Raw genomic sequence first — 18,917 nt, forward strand, 5'->3', positions numbered from 1 at the left:
TGATTTTCCAGAAAAAAATAAAATGGATCAAGTAATGTCTGAACTTGAAGTTAATACAGACATTAAGGGCTCTGGCTGGGCCCATAAAATCTATATTTACTATAAATGCAGACATTAAGAGAGCCCTCCAATTAGTTTCGACACCAGCCACGGAAATTAGGCAAGTCTGGCAAGAATAATATTTTGGCTTGGGCTGAAAAATGGCAAGTAATGCTACTCAAGTGCCAGGCAATGATCATCTCCACTGAGGGAGAATCTAACCATCTGCCCGTGACATTCAGTGGCATTACCATCACTGAATGCCCCATTAACATCTGGGGGTGGAGCATTGACCAAAAATTGAATAAGACTAGCCATATAAATACTGTGGCTACAAGAGCCGGTCAGAGGCTAGGAATCCTGTGATGAGTAACTCACCTCCTGACTCCCCAAAGCCTGCCCACCAACTATAAGGCAAGAGTCAGGAGTGCGATAGCACAATAATAGTCTTCATTGTCACAAATAGGCTTACATTAACACTGCAATGAAGTTACTGTGAAAATCCCTGAGTTGCCACATTCCGGCACCTGTTTGGGTACACGGAGGGATAATTCAGAATGTCCAAATTACCTAACAGCACGTCTTTCGGGAGGAAACCGGAGCACCTGGATGAAACCTATACAGACACAGGGAGAACGTGCAGACTCCACACAGACAGTGACCCAAGCCGTGAATCGAACCTGGTACCCTGGCCATGGATACAGGTTTGATTCCCTGCTTGGGTCACTGTCAGTGCGGAGTCTGCACATTCGCCCCGTGTCTGCGTGGGTTTTCTCCGGGTGCCCCGGTTTCCACCCACAGTCCAAAGATGTGCGGGTTAGGTGGATTGGTCATGCGAAATTGCTCTCCAGTGTCCAAAAAGATGGTGGGGTTACTTACTGCGTTACGGAGATAGGGTGGAGGTGTGGGCTTAGGTAGGATAGTCTTTCAGGGGCCGGTGTAGACTCGATGGGCCGAATGGCCTGCTTCTACACTGTAAATTCTGTGAAATCCATGAAACAGTGCCCGACAGTAAGTATAGGAGTTTTTGTTCTTTGGGTATAGAGGGATACGGCACAGGGAAGTGCTGAGGGTTTTGGTCAAGGTTGGTATCATGACCGGTACAGGCTTGGAGGGCTGAAGGGCCTGTCCCTGTGCTGTACTGTTTTTTTGTTCTTTGTTCTATGAATGTGCAGCTGGTATGTGATCACAGAAAACAAATCATTCAGGTTTGTGTGCGCTACCCAGGGAACTGTCACAATGCCAACAGCCTCGCATTTGCAAGTGTCATAAGTGTTGGATCCACCTTGTTGATTGCAGGATTGACTCGTTGGGGACTGTGGATACCCACAGAAGACCTGGCTGATAACTCTAGTTAGGAATCTGTAAAGTGCCAATGTTATGGGCCAGGGTTTAGAAAACCCCAAAGTGTATCATGGAGTTCACCTGACCCACAACTTTTACTAGATTGTGGTATGGGGAGCACACGGCCCACTCTGCAGGTGTGGTACAGCAGAAATGAAAAAGTATTTTTTAACAAAACAATGTTTATTCTATGAACTCAAGTTAACCTTTTAAAAACATACAGTGAACATCTTAGCAACCATCAATTCCAATACAACCCCCAAAGAATACAACACTAAGTAATCCTTAAGTTGTCCTTTTAACATCCATAAGACTTTAAAAAACTTTTAACACAGAAGCACATCAGGTTTAAATTCACTCCTGCAAACAGTTATTAGTTTTAAATCACCAAAGGATCGATTTACAGTCTTTACATTAGAGAGAGAGAGAGACTCGTACACCTTCTGGCTGTGACTGCAGCTATCCAGCTCTGAAAACGAACTAAAACAGTTTCGCAGCAAACAGCCAAAAACAAAAGAAAAAGCTGGCAGACAGCCCAGCTCCATCCACTCTCTGACATCACTGCAGTAGTAAACACCCATTTCTTAAAGATACTCTCGCTACAGATATTTATATACGCACCCATTTATAAACACCCATTTGTTAAAGGTACTCTCACATGACGTCACTACGGAGGACTTCCAGTGATGTTGATGTGCTGAGTAGACGCACATCAGGTGGCTCTCCTCCAGACCATTACCAAACAGGTACTTTTAGGCGAATTTTGCCTGAAAATCCGAAAGCAATTCAACCTTTAGGGAGAAAAGAAAGGAATACAACCAGAATGCCAGCAAACGGGAGCTCGAGGGGTCAAAGGGATGACAGAAGTGGTGGAAAAGGTCACGAGCAGCAGGCGGACGAGCTCACGGACCCACAAGGCGAGGGGGCCCCGGCCACCCAAGAGAGAGAGAGTCCGACGACCTGAGCTGCGGCCTCCCCCCCGCCACCTGGAGATCGACGGAAAGCATTCCTTATGAAGGAACTGACCACAATGAGAGAGGTGATAAAGGTCGAAATCCAGCTGGCAATCAAATTGGTAGTGGCAGAGGCGACGGTTACCATGCAAAAAGGTGATCGATTAATTTGGGAAGAAGGTGGAAGTGTAAGAAAAAAGATCCACAAATTGGAGAAAGCATCGACAGACCAGAGCAATCGGATCGTCGCCCTGGAGGCAGAAGTCAAAAGATTGGTGGCAGCCCAAGGGTGCTTAAAAGGAAAATTGTGGACCAAGAGAATAGGTCCCGACACCAGAACATTCAAATTGTTGGCCTGCCAGAGGGGATCGAGGGCAGAGACCCGACGGACTATGTCGCCCAAATGCTGGGCAACCTAGTCGGGAGAGACAGCTACCCCAACTCTGCAGAGATCGACAGAGCGCACACGTCGCTCAAACAGCCTGGATGAAGGGCAGGCAAGGCAGCTATGAAGTCAGAATAGAGGAGGAAAGAGAAAGAGACTTCTTGGACACATGATATGTTTGCATGGGACTTTGTTGCCTCATTCTGATCAGAAAGACTGGGTCACAGGGAAGGGCGAGGGCAGAGGAATACAGGTGAGGGTGAGGCATAGGCAGAGGGAGCGGATGGACAGCAGGCATAAGATAGGGGTAAGATCAGCCCCGGGAGGAGGGCCACCACACTAGCAGGGATAGCTGGCACAGTAAGAAAGACAGCAAGTGGGGCCGAGACGCACCTGCCAGGAACGCCTGGCTGGGGGGTGGGGGTTGGGGGAGACACGGGGACAGAGAGAGGGAAACCAAAGGGGCAGGCAGGAAGGGGGCGACACAGGAAGGGGGGAATGGTGGGGGAGCAGGGGAGGAAGGAACAATTAGGTTGGTTTTTCGATTGGCTTCGGCAGGTAGGAGCAGGCTGAGAGAACAAGATGACACCGCAAGCAGCCACTTTGGAGGGTCCCTAAACAAAGGGAGACCCCAGAGTGCAGGGCGTACCCATGTTGCCAACACACAGGTGGCAGCCATTTTGGGAAACCCCGGATTGCAGGGGTGCATCTCCTGGGTAAGTATGGTTCATCCCGCTGGAAGGAGCGGACAGAACCCCCCCCCCCAACCAGGATTATAACCTGGAATGTCAGGGGACTTAACAGCCCAGTGAAAAGAGACTTCGCCCATTTAAGAAGTTCGAAAGCCGACATAATCTTCCAGCAAGAGGCATACCTGAGGGAAAAGGACCGACTGTGGGTAAGGAAAGGCTGGATGGGACAAATGCATCTTCTCGTGTTACAGGCCAAGGGCTAGGGGGGTAGCAATACTGATTAGCAAGGACGGCTACGGACCAAGGGGGACAGTACGTCACTCTCAGCGGTGCCCTAGACGGGGCACCGGTAGTCCTGTTAAACGTGCATACGCCCAGCTGGGATGACACGGATTTCATAAAAAAGACCATGTTGGAGATGGGTCGTGCCCAACGCCCCATGTGGAGGTTGAACACAGACCTTTTGGCCTACAAGGTCTTTTGCCAGAAAATATCACAGGCCGTAAGCGAGTACATCACTAACAACCAGAACGGGGAAGTCTCACCTTCCATGTTCTGGGAGGCACTGAAGGTGGTGATTAGGGGAGAGATTATAGCCTATAAGGCGCGTGGAGACAGGGAGGAGAGGGCGCCAGGCATCAACTGATTGACTCCATCGTGGAGATTGATTGATTTATTGTCACATGGACTGAAGTACAGTGAAAAGTATTTTTCTGCGGCCAAGGGAATGTACACAGTACGTACTTGGGAGGCAAAATGAATAATCGCCAAATAGTACATCAACAAATAGTGATTGTTCCCAGTGCGGAACAAGGGCCAAACAAAGCAAATACATGAGCAAGAGCAGCATAGTGTTCTTACAGGGAACAGATCAGTCCGAGGGAGAATCGTTGAGGAGATAGACAGAAAATACTCCGAGGCGCTGACCGTAGAGCTTCTGATGGAGAGAAAAAAGCTGCAAATGGACTTTAACCTGCTATCCACCAGGAAGGCAGTGCACCAACACCACCAGACACGGGGGACCTTCTACGAACACGGAGAGAAGGCTAGTCGCCTACTGGCTCATCAGCTGAGAAAGCAGGCAGCCACAAAGGAGATGGTGCAGGTGAAGGATAGCAGAAGCAGACTGGTAGCCGAACCAAAAAAGGTCAACCAAGCATTTGAGGTCTTCTACCAAGGACTGTGCACCTCCGAGACCCCTGACGGGGATGCGGGGATGAAACTGTTCCTGGATGGACTGGACGTGCCAGTCGTGGGGGATGATAGGCGGGGGAAGCTGGAAGCACCAATAGGGGTTGGAGAGATCATGGAGAGCATCAACTCCATGCAGGCGGGGATGACGCTGGGACCCAATGGGTTCCCGGCAAACTTCTACAAGTAATTTGCACCATCCCTGGCCGCACATCTACAGGAAATGTTCTCGGCTAGCGAGGGACACCCTGCCTCCAATGCTAACACAGGCCACATTATTGCTCATACCCAAAAAATACAAACACCAGGTGGAATGCAGATCATATAGACCCATTTCGCTGCTTAATGTGGATGCGAAGGTACTCGCAAAAGTCCTGGCCAAGAGACTGGAGAACTGTGTACTGGAGGTGGCTGCAGAGTACCAGACAGGCTTTGTCAAGGGTAGGCAGCTGACTGCGAACATCAGGCGGCTGCTAAATTTAATAATGACCCCATCCAGAGGGCGAACACAAGAGGTGATTGTCTCCTGATGCCAAAATGGCCTTCGACAGAGTTGAATGGAAGTACCTCACCGAAGTACTGGAGTGGTTTGGGCTAGGGACGGGGTTCACCTCGTGGGTGGAACTCCTGTACAACCCCCCCGCAAGGCGAAGTTCGGACCAACACCAGTAGCTCTGAATACTTTCAGCTGCACAGAGGCACTAGGCAGGTTGCCCACTATCCCCGCTCTTGTTCACCCTGGTAATCAAACACCTAGCGATCGCCTTGCGAGACGCGAAGGTCTGGAAGGGCATCCGAAGAGGAGGCAGAGAGCACAGAGTTTCTCTGCGATGACCTGCCCCCCTACATCTCGGACCCACAGAACAGCCTGAAAGTAATCATGAAACTCCTGGAAGAGTTTGGGGCCTTCTCGGGCTACAATCTCAACCTGGGCAAGAGCGAGGCATTCCCAGTGAACCCGTGCGGGGGAGGAACAGAGCTGGGAGGTCTACTGTTCAAACAAATTCAAAGCAAATTCCATTACCTGGGGAATCATATTTCCCATGGCTGGGCACGGATCCACAAGTGCAATTTGACCAGTCTGGTGGAGGAAGTTAAAATGGATTTACAGAAGGGTGGCACGTGGCACAATGGTTAGCACTGCTGCCTTGTGGCGCCGAGGACCCGGGTTCGAATCCGACCCTGGGTCACTGTCTGTGTGGAGTTTGCACATTCTCCCCATGTCTGCGTGGGTTTCACCCCCACAATCCAAAGATGTGCAGGTTAGGTGGATTGACCACACTAAATTGCCCTTTAGTTGGAAAAAAAATAATTGGGTCCTCTAAATTTTTTTTTTTTAAAAGGACTTACAGAGATGCGGTGCACTCCCGCTTTCCGTGGTGAGGAGGGGGGGGGGGGTGCAAACAATCAAGACCAACGTGCTGCCAAGGCTCCTCTTCCTGTTCAGATCCATACCGATCTTCATCCCCAAGGCCTTTTTCCAAAGGATAAACAGAATGATCATGCCGTTTGTGTGGGGGGGCGGAAAAACCCAAGGATCCCAAGACGACACTTCAAAGGAGGAAAAATATGGGCGGCCCTACCAAACCTGCAATATTATCACAGAGCAGCCACAGCCGAGAGGCTGAGGGGATGGATATGAGAACCAAACATGGATTGTGTGAGGCTGGAGGAGTCCTCCTGCAAGGGAACGACCCTCTGAGCCCTCGCTACTGCAGTGCTCCCCACCACTCCCGAAAAAATGCACATACTGCCCAGTGGTAGTAGCCACATTGAAGACATGGAACCAAATGAGACAGCATTTCGGTTTAACCGGGATGTCCTTCATGGCCCCATCTGCGGCAACCACAAATTCCCGCCAGCCATGCTTGACGCCACCTTTAAAAAATGGAGACAGAATGGGGGGGCTACTAGTGGTCAGGGCTTTTACATAGGGGACAGACTCACGACCCGAGATGAACTGACAGAAGAACTGGTGTTACCTAAAGGACAGGAACTCCGGCACCTACGTATCAAACGCTTTCTCCGCAAGGAGATGACGAGGTACCCTAGGACCCTGAGAGACACTGGAGGAGCGAATAAACACGGACAGTAAGGAGAAGGAGAACTGTGGGGACATCTAGAACAACACATGGGGAAAATGGCCGACGCCCTGGCTTTTGCTTCCTTAATCGCTTGCTGGAAAATCCTGCTCGGCTGGCGATCAGCAGCACCACCCACTGCTGCAGACAGGCTGGCAGACCTGGAGGAATTTCTCCACCTGGAGAAGATCAAGTACACCATCCGAGGGCTGGGCGAGGACTTCCACAATGCGTGGGGGTCACTCATCAGCCTGTTCCAAGACCTGCTCGAAGCCAATAATGATTTGGAAGAAAGGGGAGAGGGGGGAACGGAGGAGAGCGGACATGAGCACACAAAATGGGGAGGGGAGGCAAGGAGGGAACTCAGGGGAGTCGCAGAGAGAGACATGGGGAATAAAGGGAGGTGGCAGGAATCCCCCCCCTCTCACCGAACCCACAAAGACAACAACAGGAAATGAAGAAGAGAGGAGCGGACCACAATAATACGACACCCAGGGCAAAAGGTGGTGCCAGAAAGGAGCCAGACTACCCACGCGGTGAGGGGGGGGGGATGTAAATTTGTAAATAAGAAATGTCATATCATGTAAATATCAGGTGCAGTATATGTTAAACTGTTAATAATGGAAAATGCCAATAAAAATACTTTTTATAAAAAGTGCCACGAAGGAGATGATAGCACTCATTAAAATTAGGTTTTTCTGTTTCGATCAGTGTTTTTCAAACTTGTTGTCCTGGGACCCACTTTTACCAACCAGCCGACCTTTGCGACCCACGCCAGCCAACCTTCACGACCCACCATTTTCGCTTACCTGCAACGCGACAGGTGAGCCTGCTTGGTCTTCATGATCTCATTTGCTTTGCTATTCAATGTTACATTTCTGTTAAGGACTTCAGCTGATCATAGATCATAGAATTTACAGTGCTGAAGGAGGCCATTCAGCCCATCGGGTCTGCACTGGCCCTTGGAAAGAGCACCCTACATATGCCCACACCTCCACCCTATCCCCGTAACCCAATAACCCCACCGAACCTTTTGACACTAAGAGGGATTTAGCACAGCCAATCCACTTAACCTGCACATCTTTGGACTGTGGGAGGAAACCGGAGCACCCGGAGGAAACCACGCAGACACACGGAGAATGTGCAGAACTCCACACAGACAGTGACCCAAGCCAGGAATCGAACCTGGGACCCTGGAGCTGTGAAGCAACTGTGCTAATCACTGTGCTACCGTGCTGCCCGTTGATTTAAGTTCTCACTGCATCCTTTGAAGAAAATCAAGAGGTTTGTCCTCGAACGCGCCATGCTTAATGTTAAAATTCCTTTGAAGTTTTGAGGGTTTTGAACTCTCATTTGCCAATAAGTCCCTGCATACAACACACATGGGCTGGATTCTCTGCATCCCGACTCCAAAATCAGGACCGATTCTCGATTCTCCGGCCCCTGACCGGCCAAAGTCCCGATGACATGATGACCTAAAATGGTCCCAGCCATTCAGGATACTTGCGTGGCACCATGGTTAGGGGCAGGCTGATCGACGGGCAGGGAGGCCTCATGCGGGACCAGTAGACGCCCGTTTGATGCCAAATCGGGATTCAACGGCCCCCCAAATACGATGTAAATGCGGCCTGAAAGTACAATAGACATATCATTAGCGGGCCTGATGCCCGCTTCTCCGGAGTCTCCGCAATTCAGCACCTCGGATGGGCCGATGTCCTGATGGTGTGTTTCTAATATGCTTTTAAAAATCGTGAACCTGGCGTGCTGGCTGCTGAGCGGGAGAGAGGAGGTAGGAAGTGGCGTGGGGTGACTGCAGGCTGACAGTTCGGACACCGGCCTTGCTAGCTGTGGTGGTGTGGGGGGGGCCCTGCCAGGGCTGGGAGAGGGGAGTAGAGGGGGGGGGAACAGGCCGAGCAGCCGGGGAGACACCCCACAGGACAGGGGCGGTGCCTAGGCACCGATCGCCATTACGGCAGCCATCTTGTTGGTAACTGGTTGGGCATGGGTATATGTGCCATGCTAACATGTTTGCCTTCCACCCCCTGCAGAAAATAATGGCTTTTGGTCATGGGAGAAGTGGGGACGGAGGACAGCAGGCAAGAGCACACAAAATGGAGAGGAGCTGGCTGCCGTGGTGATGGCCGGAGCCTTGCATAAAGCCCTGTGGCAGTCTGTTAGGTGGTGCATGACATGCTGTAGCAGGGGGTCAGCCGAAGTCTCGCAGCGAACATGAGCTCCATCTGGCCGAAGGAGCATTTGGCTCTGTTGAGGCGTAGGCCCTGCTCCCGTATGCGTTTGAACACGCGCTGGAGGCGACTGATATGCTCCAGCGGGGTGGTGGATCAAATGATTATGTCGTCGACATAGACACGAAGACCTTCAATGCCTTCCATCATTTGTTCCATGATCCTGTGGAACACTTCTGACGCCGATATGATCCCAAACGTTATCCTGTTGTAACAATATCTGCCAAAAGGGGTGTTAAAAGTACACAGTTTCCTGCTGGATCTGTCTAGTTGCATTTGCCAGAATCCTTTCGAGGCGTCAAGTTTGGTGAAGAGCTCGGCGCGAGCCATCTCGCATGTGATCTCTTCGCGCTTGGGGATTGGGTATTGCTCCCTCATTATGTTGCGATTCAGATCCTTTGGATCAATGCAGATTCTGAGCTCGCCGGAAGGCTTTTTTACGCACACCATGGAGCTGACCCAGTCGGTTGGTTCCGTAACTCTGGAGATCACGCCTTGGTCTTGGAGGTCCTGCAGCTGCTGCTTGAGGCGGTGCTTGAGGGGTGCTGGGACTCTGCGAGGTGCATGCACCACAGGCGTGGCGTTCTGATTGAGTAGGATCTTGTAAGTATATGGGAGCGTGCCCATGCCTTCGAAGACGTCGTGGTGCTGGTCAATGATGGTGTTGCGTTGCGCCCTGAAGTCAGCATCTTGGAAGGCAGACGTGTCATCAGGAGAGAGAGAGTGAACTCTTTGAACGAGGTTTAGCAGCTTGCATGCCTGTGCGCCAAGCAGAGAGTCCTTCGAGGAGCCCACGATCTCGAAAGGAAGGATGGCTTTTCGTGACTTGTGCGTCACTTTGGGTTGGCATGAGCCGGTAGCAGGAATGATGTTGCCATTGTAGTCCAAAAGCTGGCAGGCCAGTGGAAGAATGGTTGGTTTGACATGAAGGCTTTGGAAAGCAGACCATGCCATGAGATTGGCAGAGGCACCAGTGTCCAGGCGGAACCGTATTTGGGACCGGTTGACCGTCAGGGTGGCACACCACTCATCGTCTGGATTGGTGCTGTATACCAACAGCGGCTGGCGTCTTTGCTTCGGGGACAGCCTGTTTTTCGTTACGACACCAACTCGAAAAGGCGCCTTTTGATCCTCGGTGTCACTGCTGAGTGGGAGGCCGGAATCGGACTCGGTGACCGTGGGTTGAATTGCCCGAACATCCCTGCGAGGCTGGCTGAAGCGATATGAATTGGAAGGCTGAGCTGCTCGACAGCAGGCAGCATAGTGGCCAAGTCTTCCACATCATAGTCATTGTCGAGATTTTGCGGGACATTGCCGCTTTAAATGGGCGCCTCGTGGGGATCTTGCCGCGCCGTTTCAGCCGCTTGTATATGGGAGTACCGACTGGTGGCATTTTCATGTAGGACACAGGTCTCGATGGCGGTTGCTAGGATGAGTTGCTTTACTTTGAGGAGCTGCTGACGTAGGGGGTCCGACTGAACACCGAAAACGATCTGGTTGTATATCATGGAGTCAGAGGTGGGCCCGTAGCTGCAAGATTGCGCAAGGATGCGGAGGTGCGTTAGAAAGGATTGGAAAGGTTCGTCCTTACCCTGCAAACGCTGCTGGAACACGTAGCGTTCAAAACTTTCATTCACCTCTACGCTACAGTGAGTGTCAAATTTGAGGAGAACCGTTTTGAACTTCGTCTTGTCTTTGTCATCTGCAAAGGTGAGGGAGTTGAAAATGTGGATGGCATGGTCCCCAGCCGTGGAGAGGAGAAGAACAATCTTTCTGGTGTCCGAGGCGCCCTCCCTGTTCGTGGCTTCGAGGAAGAGCTGGAAGCGCTGTTTGAAAATCTTCCAGTTGGCCCCAAGGTTGCCGGCGATGCGGAGCGGCGGCGGCGGGCTGATGTTGTCCATGTTGCAGGATGACGGAATGCTGGCGGAAGGCAGGTCACTTGCAGGTAGGTCTAAAAAGTGCTAGTATGCAACCACTCCTGGTATCATGATGTGTTGGGTGTTCTGTATCACATACAGGTCACCAACACTTGAAGTAGTGCAACACTATTTTATTGAAAGGCTAACTATTTAAACATACTTGAATTGTGGGTAAATACGATACTAGCTTTAACTAAAGACCTTTGCCTTGTCCTAACCAGTTGATGCACTCAGCACATGGTGAATGTCTGTGTTGCAGGCTGTGAGCTCTGTGCTCCTAGCTGGCTGCTACTCGAATGAGCGGGAACTCTGATGCCCCCTGTCTTTATATTGCGTGTGCTCTCACTGGTGTTTGGTTGTGGTGTTGTGTATGTTGATTGGATCCACTGTGTGTCCATCAGTGTGTGTCTGCACCATGATAGGGAATGAAATGAAATGAAAATTGCTTATTGTCACAAGTAGGCTTCAATGAAGTTACTGTGAAAAGCCCCTAGTCGCCACATTCCGGCGCCTGTTCGGGGAGGCTGGTGCGGGAATTGAAGCGTGTTCTGGCCTGCCTTGGTCTACTTTAAAAGCCAGCGATTTAGCCCAGTGTGCTAAACCAGCCCCTATACTGGTGTATATTATGACACACTGGAGGTTGGATGTGGGACTTTTGGCGGATGAAGGGGTGTGCGAGCGGCTGAGGAAATGTATTCAGAACTACCTGCAGGTCAATGACACGGGGGAAATTTCAGCAGCGGTGTTGTGGGAAGCACTGAAGGTGGTGGTCAGGGGGGAGCTGATCTCGATCCGGGCCCATAGGAAAAGGTCGACAGGGCGGAGATGGACCGACTGGTAAAGGAGTTACTACAGATTGATAGGAGGTATGCGGAGACCCCAGAGGCAGGGCATTTAAGGGAACGGCGGAGGTTACAGGTGGAGTTTAGCTTGCTGGCCACAGGGAGGGCGGTGGAGCAGTTGAGAAAGGTGAGGGGCGCGATCTATGAACATGAGGAGAAGGCCAGCAGAAAGCTTGCACAGCAGCATAGGAAGAGGGAGGCATCTAGGGAGATAGGGAAAGTAAAGGACGGAGATGGGAACCTGGTTGGTGATTCAGTAGGGGTGAAAAAGGCGTTTAGGGATTTTTACAGAAGGCTGCCCCTACGGGGCCGGAGGGGATGGGGCGTTTCTTGGAGGGGCTGAATTTCCCAAAGGTGGACGAGGAGCTGGTAGAAGGGCTGGGGGCCCCAATTGGGCTGGAAGAGACAGTGGAGGGCTTGAAGGCCATGCAGGCGGGTAAGGCCCCGGGTCCGGATGGGTACCCAGTGGAGTTTTATAAAACGTTGACGGGGATATTGGGGCCGGTGTTGTTGAGGATGTTCAATGAGGCAAGGGAAAGAGGGGTGTTCCCCCCCCCGACGATGTCACAGGCAACAATTTTGCTGATTCTTAAGTGGGACAGGAACCCGGAGCTGTGTGGGTCCGACAGGCCGATCTCCCTGTTGAATGTAGATGCCAAGTTGCTGGCCAAAATCTTGTCCTCCAGGATCGGGGATTGTGTTCCAGACGTTATTGGGGAGAACCAGATAGGGTTTGTTAAGGGCAGGCAATTGGTGGCCAATGTAATAAGGCTGTTAAATGTGATGATGATGCCCCCGGAAGGTAGGGAGGTGGAGGTAGCGCTCGCAATGGGCGCAGAAAAGGCTTTTGATCGGGTAGAATGGGACTATCTGTGAGAGATACTGGGACGGTTCGGATTCGGGCGGGGATTTATTGACTGGGTCAGGTTACTGTATCAGGTTCCTGTAGCAAGTGTATGGACGAATAGGACAACATTGAACTATTTTAGACTGCACCAGGGGATGCCCCCTCTCCCCACTGTTGTTTGTGCTGGCTATAGAGCCGTTGGCAATTGTTCTGAGAGCCTCGAGGGGCTGGAGAGGACTGGTCCAGGGAGGGGTGGGAGGTGGAGCACAGGTTTCGCTCTATGTGGATGACCTGCTTCTGTACATTTCGGACCCAATAGAGGGGATGGAAGCAATCATGAGGACTCTAGGGGAATTTGGCCGGTTTTCGGGGTATAAGCTTAACATGGGAAAGAATGAGATATTTGTGGTCCAGGCGAGGGGACAGGAGAGGCGACTGGGAAACCTGCCATTTAGATTAGTAAAGGGAAGCTTTAGGTACCTAGGTATCCAAGTGGCGCAGGAATGGGACCGGCTGCATAAATTGAATCTGGCCCGGCTGGTGGACCAAGTGAAGGACGATTTTTGGAGATGGGTAGCGCTTCCGTTGTCTCTGGCTGGGAGGGTGCAAATGGTGAAGATGACGGTCCTCCTGAGATTCCTATTTATATTTCAGTGTCTCCCATCTTTATTCCGCGGTCCTTTTTTAAGTGGGTCAACAGAATGACCACGGGCTTCGTCTGTGCAAGACCCCGCGAGTGAGGAAGTTAATGCTTGAGCGGAGTCGGGGAGAGGACAGGCTGACGCTGCCAAATTTTAGTAACTATTACTGGGCGGCGAATATAGCCATGATCAGGAAGTGGGTGGTGGGGGAGGGGTCGGCATGGTTGTTTATGGAGGCGGCTTCATGCAAGGGCACCAGTTTGGGGGCGTTGGTAATTGCGCCTCTGCCATCCCCGCCGGCACGGTACTCCACCAGTCCAGTGGTGGTGGCGGCCCTGAGAGTTTGGGGTCAGTGGAGGAAGCGTGTGGGAGTAGTGGGAGCATTGGTCTGGGCCCCAATCTGTGATAATCACCGGTATGCCTCGGGGAGAATGGACAGGGGGTTTCCGGTTATGGCGGAGAGCGGGGATTGAGAGGATGGGGGATATGTTTATAGAGGGGAGCTTTCCGAGTATGAGGGCGTTGGAGGAAAAGTTTGGGTTGGCGGGGGGAAACAAATTCAGGTATCTGCAGGTGTGGGACTTTCTTCATAAACAGCTGTCAACCTTCCTGCTCCTACTGCTAAGGGAGATTCAGTACAGGGTAGTTTCCAGAGGGTGGGTTGGAGAAGGGAGCGTCTCGGACATTTATAAGGAGCTTCTGGGATCGGAGGAGACGCAGACCAAGGAGCTGAAGCGCAAGTGGGAGGAGGAGCTGGGAGGTGAGATAGAGGACGGTCTATGGGCAGACGTGTTGAGTAGAGTCAACACGTCCGCAACATGTGCCAGGCTCAGCCTGATATAATTTAAGGTTGTTCACCGGGCTCACATGACAGTGACCCGGATGAGCAGATTTCTTGGGGTGGAGGACAGGTGCGCAAAATGTGCGGGAGGACCGGCGAACCATGTCCACATGTTTTGGACATGTCCAAAGCCTAGGGGATTTTGGCAGGGGTTTGCGGACGTCATGTCCATGGTGCTAAAAACAAGGGTGGCCCAGCTTTCTCTGTTAGGAGAAAATCAAGTTTGCCTTGAGCGAGTCACTGTTGGGGTTCACCCGGAGGTGGCAACCGTTCGTCGACTTCTTTGTGGGGGGAGGGGGGGGGTAGTTTAGATTAGAGTAGGGGGTCAATAAGGGTGGGACCTGTACGAGAGGTAAATGGCTTTTGCATTATGTTTATGGTTTTATGTATATTGTTTCTTTTGTTGTTGTCACTATACTAAAAATACCTTAATAAAATGTTTATTAAAAAAAGAGATACCACTGCTGATAATGTGACACAATAAATAAAGTATTGTCCCGCAGTGGGTGCGGGACAACTGGCCACAGCACGATCTCATGATGGTCAGCTTATTAGAAATGCATGCACGAGGAGCACGTGAATCCCATGGCAATGCAAGTAGGAAGTCATCGCCCTCGCTGTGCCTCATGGGTTCGAAGGTCCAGACGCCATATTTAAAGGACAACCATACATTCATTCACTCGCTGCAAACTTCTCTGAGGGCACATCAAAATTTCAGTCAGACATTCCGATCCTTACCCAACCAGAGATACCTCAGAGCAGACATCGTGCCCATTATTCAGCGATGCCTCACTACATGTTCTCCTCCGGGCTGCTGAGGAAAGGCCATCTTTCCTGTTTCCCAGGGATGGCAGCAGGAGGCCCTCCCTTCTGATAAAGGTGGCCAAGATAAGAACATAATATTCGGAGCAGGTGTAGGCAACTCAGCCCCTCGAGCCTGCTCCGCCATTCAATACGACCATGGCTGACCCCTCTCAGCCTCAACTCCACTTTCCTGCACCTTCTCCATAACCCTTCAATCCATTCACAATTAAAAATCTGTCCATCCCCTCAGCCTAGATTAGTGCCAGGTAGGCCCAGAACCTGACTCCAGTGCAGGAAGAGGAGGAACGATCTCCTGTGCTTCACAAGGGTAAGTGGCACTGTCAACTCACCTCAAAATTACACTCATAAGGGAGTCAGGCAGCGCAATTGTGCATGTAGAGTGTTATGGGCCAGGGTTTTTAAAAAGTCCAAAGTAGATTATGGAGTTCACCTGACCTATAATTTTTGTTGAATTTGGCTAGGATAATCACAAGAGCCTGCCTTTGAGGTGTTATTCAATGGACTTATTAAGTGCTTTTAATTGAAAAAACAAGCTTTATTCTAAGAATTTAGTTAACATTTATATAAACACACACAGCAAGAATATTTATCAACTACAAACAGAAAGACCCCACATAGCTACAGTAATCTATGTATGACCCTTAATAAATTCCCCCTTAACTGTTCTAATTCAATAACAAAATCCAAGTAAAACCAGAAAGCCCTTTACAAATGGATGGCCCAGCACATGGCATTCTCACTGGTATGAGACTTGTTATTGATACTCTGTTTTCATTTTCAAACAGCAGATTTGAATTCCTTCCAGAAAGCAATTATCTCTTTTAAGTTATCAAGCGGTCTGGAAACAGCTTTTAAAACAAAGATAGAGAAAAACGCTTCTTTCAACCTGTGCAGTTCAAACCAGTCCAAACTCATAGCGAAAGTAAAACTCACAGAGCCACAGTCCAGCTCCACCCACACAATGACATCACTGAAGCCACGTGATGAGACAAAGTCCTTTCTTAAAGGGACACTCCCATGACAAGAGCAATGTCAGATAGGAGAATCAAATAGAGTTTTCAGCCGCAGACTGAATGTGTGGCAGCCACCTTGTGCTCTGAATGTTGTCTCAGTTGCAGGAAAGTGCAGTTGTTAATCACTTACTGGGGAGGGTTTAGAAGCCGCCATAGGCATGGTTGCTCATAAATTGCTCACGCATCCATTGGGATGACACTCAATCCTTCTGGCTATCTGCAGGACAAAAGTGCATACAATCGCTGTGAGCGTCCCCAGTCTAGAGGAATAGTTACAGACATCAGAATCCATATACCCTTTGAGGAGGGGACCGCCAAACTTATGGGAGTGGACCGGGACCGTGAGCATTCACAGGCCGACAGAGCAGAGTCTCACAGCAATCCAGTGATGGTGCCACCAATCTGATGTTCACAGATGGACACACAGAACGAAATATTGTTCGGAGAAAAGAATTAGCATAACGAGTAACTAATTATTTTAGCTCTCCAATGCAGGACTTTAAAGCAAGACAATAACCAAGAAGATGAGGCAGCCTTTGCCCAGCTTCAGCACCAACTCACCCTTCATCTTCACCTTGAGCACGATCCTTCTCAAAGTCCACCCATGCGTCCAATCAGACTTGCTAGTTAGAAACAGACCGCATTGCACAGGGCTTCCCGTGCTTTGCAGGATTCCCCACGGTGTTGTGGTATTATCATAACTGTCAGTACTGCAAGGGTTAATGAAGTGTTGAGAGTAGCCACTAGAGGGAGCTACAGTTACAACTATATAAGGCAGTGATGCTAAGCCTTGTGGGAGAGTGTGAGCAGGAGTTAGCTAGTGAGAGTCAGAAGTACAGATACTGTAAGTGAGTATAGATCATAGTATAAACCAATAGTTCGATTAGCTGTAGATAAGTGTCGTTAGATGTTATTAATCAACTGTGTATTCTTAAGGAGTACGTGTTGAATCCAAGTTATAGTGTAAATAAATTCATAGCTTTGTTTAACTTATAGCTGTTTTGTGGTCTTTGTGAACACTATGCCAACCATCCTGAAGCAACACAAAGAGCACCACAGTTTGAGGTGCCACAAACTGAGTGCATATAGGTACAGGGTGTAAACTCTGCTCTATACTGGATTCAAAAGGGATTCCTTTTTTAAAAAATATATATTTATTCAAAATTTTCAACAAATTTTCAAGAACCCCCCCCCCCCCCAACAAGAAGAAAGAAACAAGAACACAACAATCAGAAATTATACATTGGATTTCCCCCATATACAGTAACCCCATATAACATTTAAAAACACAAATAGGGAACCCCCCCCCCCCACCTTCACCCAAACGCCACCCCAAAAGAACCCCCCCCCTCCCTCCCCACCCTCCCCCCCCCCCCCCCCCCACCCCCCGCCCTTGGGCTGTTGCTGACCTCCTCCGAACGCTCCGCGAGATAGTCTAGGAGCGGTTTCCACCGCCTGAGGAACCCCTGCACAGACCCTCGCAAGGCAAACTTTATCCTCTCCAGCTTGATGAACCCTGCCATGTCATTGATCCAAGCTTCCACACTAGGGGGCTTTGCATCTTTCCATAGTAGCAAATCCTCCGCCGGGCTACCAGGGACGCAAAGGCCAGAATACCAGCCTCTTTCGCCTCCTGCACTCCCGGCTCGTCCGATACCCCAAATAATGCCAATCCCAAGCTCGGCTTGACCCAGGCATTCACCACCTTGGACATAGTCCTCGCAAAACCCCTCCAAAACCCATCCAGTGCCGGGCACGACCAGAACATATGGACGTGATTTGCCGGGCTCCCCGAGCACCTCCCACATCTGTCCTCCACCTCAAAGAATCTACTCAACCTCGCCCCTGTCATATGCGCTCTGTGAGTAACTTTGAACTGTATTAGGCTGAGCCTGGCGCAAGGAGGAAGAATTAACCCTACTCAGGGCATCAGTCCACAGACCCTCATCTATCTCCTCCCCAAGCTCCTCCTCCCACTTGCCCTTTAACGCCTCCACTGAGGCCTCCTCCTCTTCCTTCAGCTCCTGGTAAATCGCTGAAAACTTGCCTTCTCCAACCCATACACCCGAAATCACGCTGTCCTGAATCCCACATGCCGGAAGCAGCGGGAATTCCCTCACCTGCCGCATTGGCTGCCCAATGCGGATCATCGCCACATTGGCTGCCCAATAATAGCCACACAAATCCGGCAGCGCCAGCCCCCCACCCCGTCCCTGCTACGCTCCAGAAACACCCTCTTCACCCTCGGGGTCTTATTCGCCCACACAAATCCCATGATGCTCCTGCTTACCCATTTGAAAAAGGCCTTGGGGATCATAATGGGAAGGCACTGGAACACAAAGAGAAACCTCGGGAGGACCGTCATTTTGACCGACTGCACCCTACCCCTAGTGAGAGTGGCAGCATATCCCATCTTTTAAAATCCTCCTCCATCTGCTCCACCAACCGCGTCAAATTGAGCTTGTGCAAGGCCCCCCAAATCCTAGCTCCTTGGATCCCGAGGTACTGAAATCTCCTTTCCGCCCTCTTCAGCGGTAGCTCACCTACCTCCCTTCCCTGGTCCCCAGAATGCACCAGAAAGGGCTCACTCTTCCCTACGTTGAGTTTATATCCCGAAAAGTCCCCAAACTCCCTAAGGATCCGCATGACCTCCGCCATCCCCTCCACTGGATCCGCCACATACAACAACAGGTCATCAGGGATACAACAACACCTGGTGCTCCTCTCCCCCCCGGACCAGTCCCCTCCATTTCCTGGACTCCCTCAGTGCCATGGCCAACGGCTCAATTGCCAGTGCAAACAACAAGGGGGATAAGGGGAACCCTGCCTCGTCCCCCGGTACAGCTGAAAGTACTCCGATCTCCGCCGGTCGTAGCCAAACCCAACTAATGAACGCCTCCCCGAACCCAAACCTCCGCAACACTTCCCAAAGATACTCCCACTCCACCCGATCAAAGGCCTTCTCCGCATCCATAGCTGCCACTTCCTCCGTTTCCCCCTCCACCGAGGGCATCATAATCACATTGAGGAGCCTCCGCACATTTGTGTTTAGCTGCCG

This window comes from Scyliorhinus torazame, chromosome 7 (genome assembly GCF_047496885.1).
Source record: "Scyliorhinus torazame isolate Kashiwa2021f chromosome 7, sScyTor2.1, whole genome shotgun sequence".
NCBI lineage: Eukaryota > Metazoa > Chordata > Chondrichthyes > Carcharhiniformes > Scyliorhinidae > Scyliorhinus > Scyliorhinus torazame.